The sequence below is a fragment of the Pecten maximus genome, chromosome 17, assembly GCF_902652985.1.
Source record: "Pecten maximus chromosome 17, xPecMax1.1, whole genome shotgun sequence".
Taxonomy (NCBI): Eukaryota; Metazoa; Mollusca; class Bivalvia; order Pectinida; family Pectinidae; genus Pecten; species Pecten maximus.
In genome coordinates, this window is record NC_047031.1 from 13,274,353 (window position 1) to 13,281,526 (window position 7,174).

General features: G+C 37.1%; 1 non-coding gene across 1 annotated transcript; it reads left to right on the top strand.

Annotated features, from left to right (window-relative positions):
• The first annotated feature begins 1,050 nt into the window (after positions 1–1,050).
• Positions 1,051–1,214, top strand: LOC117316031. Its single transcript, XR_004529809.1, has one exon. It is a non-coding gene; the product is annotated as a U1 spliceosomal RNA (small nuclear RNA).
• The last annotated feature ends 5,960 nt before the right edge of the window (positions 1,215–7,174 follow it).

Genomic DNA, 7,174 nt, shown 5'->3' on the forward strand with positions numbered 1-7,174 from the left:
TTTGATAATTCTGTCCAAATGAAAGAAACTTAGGTGTGGTAAAACTTATAATTAACTTAGGATACGCATGACTGTACAAAGTTAACAAACTAAAACTGACTCATTAAGGAATTTATATATCAGTGTTAGTGAATCTAATTTATTACCAATATATCAATCGTATACTCAGTATAGTCATCTGAGATTAGTTTACTAGAAGTTAACGAGAATCAATTAATTAAAATATTATAATGACCTGTGTCACATATAGCGCCCTCGCTATTGACATTAGACCTAGCTATAGCCTACATTATACAATCAATATGACACATTTAACAAAATGTTAAGTTTGATCAAGCTTTTAACAGAAAATATGGTTCAAAGCGATACAATTGTTTTACAAGTCAAGATTCAGTAAGTAAATATGTATGCCAAGATGTTGATAATTCAAATATCAAAGCAAAGTATGATGATTTTCTGATCACCTAACAGGTGAGTTGATTTACCTGAGTTAATTTACCAGTGTTAGACTATAACTCCCTATCAACACACCTTAACTCCTGTCTAAACACCCCGCCCTAACCAGAGTTGGTGTTCGGGGAAGTCTCCTGTTGTACATCAAATTTATATGGGGTGAGATAAGATATTACAAAATATCTTCAATCTTCATTATCCGATTTTACAATCGTATGTATCTTTTGTTTTATTTTTCCGTTTTTTTTTTTTACAGATAATTGTATTTCAGATAGTCGACAGAGTCGAACTGGAGTTACCTCCCTTAAAAATGAAGTCAGTAGGTTTGGGAGATTTACCTCCCTTGGTTGGTTTTCCAATTTGTTTTATTATTAGAATAATAACTTCAAATATCTACAAATATGATACAGATGTATACGTTGTTAATTTACGATTGTGTATTATGTAAAACCTAATCTAGAATTATATATATCAAATTAATAATATGAAACGTTCTGTACTTAATTATCTTTTATATACACTGTATGCTAATTTTTTGCACCTTGACTTCGTAATATTACAATCAGTTCATATACTATATTTTTACCGTAACAACTCATACTTACCTGGTACAGGGGATACCGTGATCAGCTAGGCGGTTCCCCCAGGTCGAGGCCCTTCCATTGCACTCCGGTCGGGCTGAACCCTGCGATAATCCCAAATGCGGATTACTCGGGTACGCTATTTTTTAGTGTGGGGGTCTGCGTTCGCGCTAACCCCTGACCATAAACAATTTACATAAGTATATATCCCTCTCGGTGAAGTCGGTATGGAATTAATCTATATCGTTACTTGACAGACAAGGAGCTGTAATTACGGCTTTAATTATTACTCAATATTTATTCATTAATTCAACATATAGCAAATATTGATGCATTTAACTATTCCATATGAGTGATAAAATTATAAATCTCATACATGTTATAACTTTCACAGTGGGATTTTAAACCGACGCAGTTATATCCAATTAAATGTAAATATGTGATTTCAGGGTACAATGTTGAGTGATCTTATGGGTGATAGGACACTTCAACCACTTGATTTTTCAGCTATCATCAAGGGTCATTGTACTGTATCATGTCAAGATATTTCGATTCATACATTTCAGTGGAATATTACCAGTATATAATTGTTGCCAAGCACTTATACATATTTTCACTGACAATGATCGTGAAAAGTGGGTTTTGTATACATAGATTGCATGTGTGTATCATCTTGTATCACAAACCTGAGTATCCAGAACTATTGTATTGTTGGTATGCTTATTTGAACATTAATTTGCGAATAAAATGACACATTATTAAATATAAAAAAGTGATGCCGTGTTACTTTTCAAAGGAAGGAATAAGAAATGGTAAACAAGTAACTAATATACAGGATGGTGGGCTGGATCAGACCGCAGAAAAAAATAGACGTTACTATGCTCAAATCTTATATCATATTTAAATGAGCAATTTTAATTTGTAAATTAAATATTATCTCCAATTTTCACTATTCGCTCATTCACTACATGCACTTTTAACAGTAGATGGTATAGACGCTTATTTTATTTGAGAAAGTGTCAGTAATCTGAAAGGTATATTCGTGGTGCATACTTATCCTAATAGATTGGGTTAATTTCTGATTTGATGTTGTATAGTTTGTCGACATTTTATTATAACTTGGTTTGGTTTGTTTTGTTTAACGTCCTATTAACAGCCAGGGTCATTTAAGGACGTGCCAGGTTTTGGAGCAGGAGGAAACCACCGGCCAACGGTCAGTACCTGGCAACTGCCCCACATGGGTTTCGAACTCGCAACCCAGAGGTGGAGGGTTATAGTGATAAAGTGTCGGGACACCTTAACCACTCGGCCACCGCGGCCCCTTTATAATTATTAATTTATTATAATATATCTTATATGAGATAATACATCTTTTAAGGGATTGCAGTTCTTACAATTCCATATGGTTTTAATTCAGCACGGATATGAATATATCAGTTTAGTTGTCTGACATGTAGATGGAGTTTGTCAGATACCCTTTTCCCTCACGGAATCAATTGAAATCTACTCTTACCTGAGATGGTATTTACATGTACGTCTAACTTCAACACAGGAAATGCATGTACTTGAGACACATTTGAAAAATAATATTTATTGTATCAAAAACAATTTGTATTGTAAAAGGGAATGGTAGGAGGGATAAACAGGGTAGCGAGCCCTGGGGGTTAAGAGATATTGATATACAGTTAAGTGTATGGACAATTTAAGTCCGTCATTGAAAAATGTTCTGGTAGTTAAGATGCCCTATTTCAAACTTGTTTGTTTTTGTTTAACGTCCTATTAACAGCCAGGGTCATTTAAGGACGTGCCAGGTTTTGGAGGTGGAGGAAAGCCGGAGTACCTAGAGAAAAACCACCGGCCTACAGTCAGTACCTGGCAACTGCAACTCGCAACCTAGAGGTGGTGGCTAGTGTTTAAGTGTGGGGACACGTTAACCACTCGGTCACCGCGGCCCCCTCCCTATTTCAAACGACGAGCCATGTACATCAATTAGAATAATGTTTTGTGTGAACTTTACCTTAATTTACGCGATGGAACACGTTGACATAATGTTAATTATCGTGGTCCATAGGACAAAGCAATTCGTTTCCTGAGGGCAAGGGCATTTCTAAAATATCATGGCCAAACACCTGATATCTACCATGCCTGTACATCTAACTGTTATTAGAAAAAAAAACAATATGTATTTATCAAAACATGGTTTAAGTTTCGTTATCGTAACACGACGTTTTGAAATGATCATTGCGACAAGGGGCAAGATGTTTTAAGATGGCACGTGTCAATAATCTATTTGAATATTTAGACATCAAATTACAGTTGTAATGGTAAAAGTCAAATCAAGTTGAATTGAACATAAATGATACATTCAACTATACCGGTGGTCATAAAATAGCACGACATGTGTTCTAGAGTTAAGTTAATTGTCGGAACAGTAACAATTATCATTGTACCCGGAGAGAGGTCAGAGTTCATAAGCTTAACTATTAGGGAGCTTTTTTCATGTGACAACCCAGGCAAGCCAGGAAAATCACACTTGGCCTCGTTTGAGGCATGTTTGAATCTTACATATATAATCATCTTACTTTTTTATACTTCTTGTATAAATATTAATAAACTACATCCAAGTTGCAATTGTAACAAAGAAAATTGTGAAAATAGTTCTACAACATGAAAAGAAAACCAGATACTTTTCAAAATTTCAAAACATTTTAATTTCGTATTGTTGATGCGGTCTGAGGCCTGCAATTAATAACCCCTTTATGATGTATATATTTGTCCATTTATTACATATACGGAAATGATCTCGAATTCCGTATAACTACAACAGGAACATACACAACATTTCTCCCTGTCAAGATCGCTTGTTGGCAAAATAAAAAAGTTCACAATGTCTGAATGGAAAGTTTTGTTGTCATTTTTGTTTTGAGTTTTCACAATATGAAATGAATAAAAGTGTTATTCAGTATCGAGCGAATATGTCACCTAGGACGTTAATAGTGCAACTACTGGCCGTGTTTTTCATGGGTATGACTTATGGCCATTTTAAATGCGAGTCCGCCACAATCAAGATCATAAATGGCCCTGCGTAATCGATATGGAGGCGCTGCAACGGGTTAGAAGTAAAATCCCGTGGACGAACGGGCGCTGTTTCAATCTCCCTGTCGACATTTGGCCACCAAACATAAAAATGAGGCAGAGCTTTCATTCTAACAATGCCGAAATGTACGTTATACATATGTATATCTCTGATAGGATGTCCGTTATGTATCTCTGATAGGATGTCCGTTATGTATCTCTGATAGGATGTCCGTTATGTATCTCTGATAGGATGTCCGTTATGTATCTGATAGGATGTCCGTTATGTATCTGATAGGATGTCCGTTATGTATCTCTGATAGGATGTCCGTTATGTATCTGATAGGATGTCCGTTATGTATCTCTGATAGGATGTCCGTTATGTATATCTGATAGGATGTCCGTTATGTATCTGATAGGATGTCCGTTATGTATCTCTGATAGGATGTCCGTTATGTATCTCTGATAGGATGTCCGTTATGTATCTGATAGGATGTCCGTTATGTATCTGATAGGATGTCCGTTATGTATCTGATAGGATGTCCGTTATGTATCTCTGATAGGATGTCCGTTATGTATCTCTGATAGGATGTCCGTTATGTATCTCTGATAGGATGTCCGTTATGTATCTCTGATAGGATGTCCGTTATGTATCTCTGATAGGATGTCCGTTATGTATCTGATAGGATGTCCGTTATGTATCTCTGATAGGATGTCCGTTATGTATCTCTGATAGGATGTCCGTTATGTATCTCTGATAGGATGTCCGTTATGTATCTCTGATAGGATGTCCGTTATGTATCTCTGATAGGATGTCCGTTATGTATCTCTGATAGGATGTCCGTTATGTATCTCTGATAGGATGTCCGTTATGTATCTCTGATAGGATGTCCGTTATGTATCTCTGATAGGATGTCCGTTATGTAGCTCTGATAGGATGTCCGTTATGTATCTCTGATAGGATGTCCGTTATGTGTCTGATAGGATGTCCGTTATGTATCTCTGATAGGATGTCCGTTATGTATCTCTGATAGGATGTCCGTTATGTATCTCTGATAGGATGTCCGTTATGTATCTCTGATAGGATGTCCGTTATGTATCTCTGATAGGATGTCCGTCATGTATCTCTGATAGGATGTCCGTTATGTAGCTCTGATAGGATGTCCGTTATGTATCTGATAGGATGTCCGTTATGAATCTCAGATAGGATGTCCGTTATGTATCTCTGATAGGATGTCCGTTATGTATCTGATAGGATGTCCGTTATGTATCTCAGATAGGATGTCAGTTATGTATCTCTGATAGGATGTCCGTTATGTATCTCTGGTAGGATGTCCGTTATGTATCTCTGATAGGATGTCCGTTATGTATCTCTGATAGGATGTCCGTTATGTATCTGATAGGATGTCCGTCATGTATCTCTGATAGGATGTCCGTTATATATCTGATAGGAGGTCCGTTATGTATCTGATAGGATGTCCGTTATGTATCTCTGATAGGATGTCCGTTATGTATCTCTGATAGGATGTCCGTTATGTTTCTCTGATAGGATGTCCGTTATGTAGCTCTGATAGGATGTCCGTTATGTATCTGATAGGATGTCCGTTATGTATCTCTGATAGGATGTCCGTTATGTAGCTCTGATAGGATGTCCGTTATGTATCTCTGATAGGATGTCCGTTATGTATCTCTGGTAGGATGTCCGTTATGTATCTCTGATAGGATGTCCGTTATGTATCTCTGATAGGATGTCCGTTATGTATCTGATAGGATGTCCGTTATGTATCTGATAGGATGTCCGTTATGTATCTGATAGGATGTCCGTTATGTATCTCTGATAGGATGTCCGTTATGTATCTGATAGGATGTCCGTTATGTATCTGATAGGATGTCCGTTATATATCTGATAGGAGGTCCGTTATGTATCTGATAGGATGTCCGTTATGTATCTGATAGGATGTCCGTTATGTATCTGATAGGATGTCCGTTATGTATCTCTGATAGGATGTCCGTTATGTATCTCTGATAGGATGTCCGTTATGTATCTGATAGGATGTCCGTTATGTATCTCTGATAGGATGTCCGTTATGTATCTCTGATAGGATGTCCGTTATGTATCTCTGATAGGATGTCCGTTATGTATCTCTGATAGGATGTCCGTTATGTATCTCTGATAGGATGTCCGTTATGTATCTCTGATAGGATGTCCGTTATGTATCTCTGATAGGATGTCCGTTATGTATCTCTGATAGGATGTCCGTTATGTATCTCTGATAGGATGTCCGTTATGTATCTGATAGGATGTCCGTTATGTATCTCTGATAGGATGTCCGTTATGTATCTCTGATAGGATGTCCGTTATGTATCTCTGATAGGATGTCCGTTATGTATCTCTGATAGGATGTCCGTTATGTATCTCTGATAGGATGTCCGTTATGTATCTCTGATAGGATGTCCGTTATGTATCTCTGATAGGATGTCCGTTATGTATCTCTGATAGGATGTCCGTTATGTATCTCTGATAGGATGTCCGTTATGTATCTCTGATAGGATGTCCGTTATGTATCTCTGATAGGATGTCCGTTATGTATCTCTGATAGGATGTCCGTTATGTATCTCTGATAGGATGTCCGTTATGTATCTCTGATAGGATGTCCGTTATGTATCTCTGATAGGATGTCCGTTATATATCTGATAGGATGTCCGTTATGTATCTCTGATAGGATGTCCGTTATATATCTCTGATAGGATGTCCGTTATGTATCTCTGATAGGATGTCCGTTATGTATCTCTGATAGGATGTCCGTTATGTATCTGATAGGATGTCCGTTATGTATCTCTGATAGGATGTCCGTTATGTATCTGATAGGATGTCCGTTATGTATCTCTGATAGGATGTCCGTTATGTATCTGATAGGATGTCCGTTATGTATCTCTGATAGGATGTCCGTTATGTATCTGATAGGATGTCCGTTATGTATCTCTGATAGGATGTCCGTTATGTATCTCTGATAGGATGTCCGTTATGTATCTGATAGGATGTCCGTTATGTATCTGATAGGATG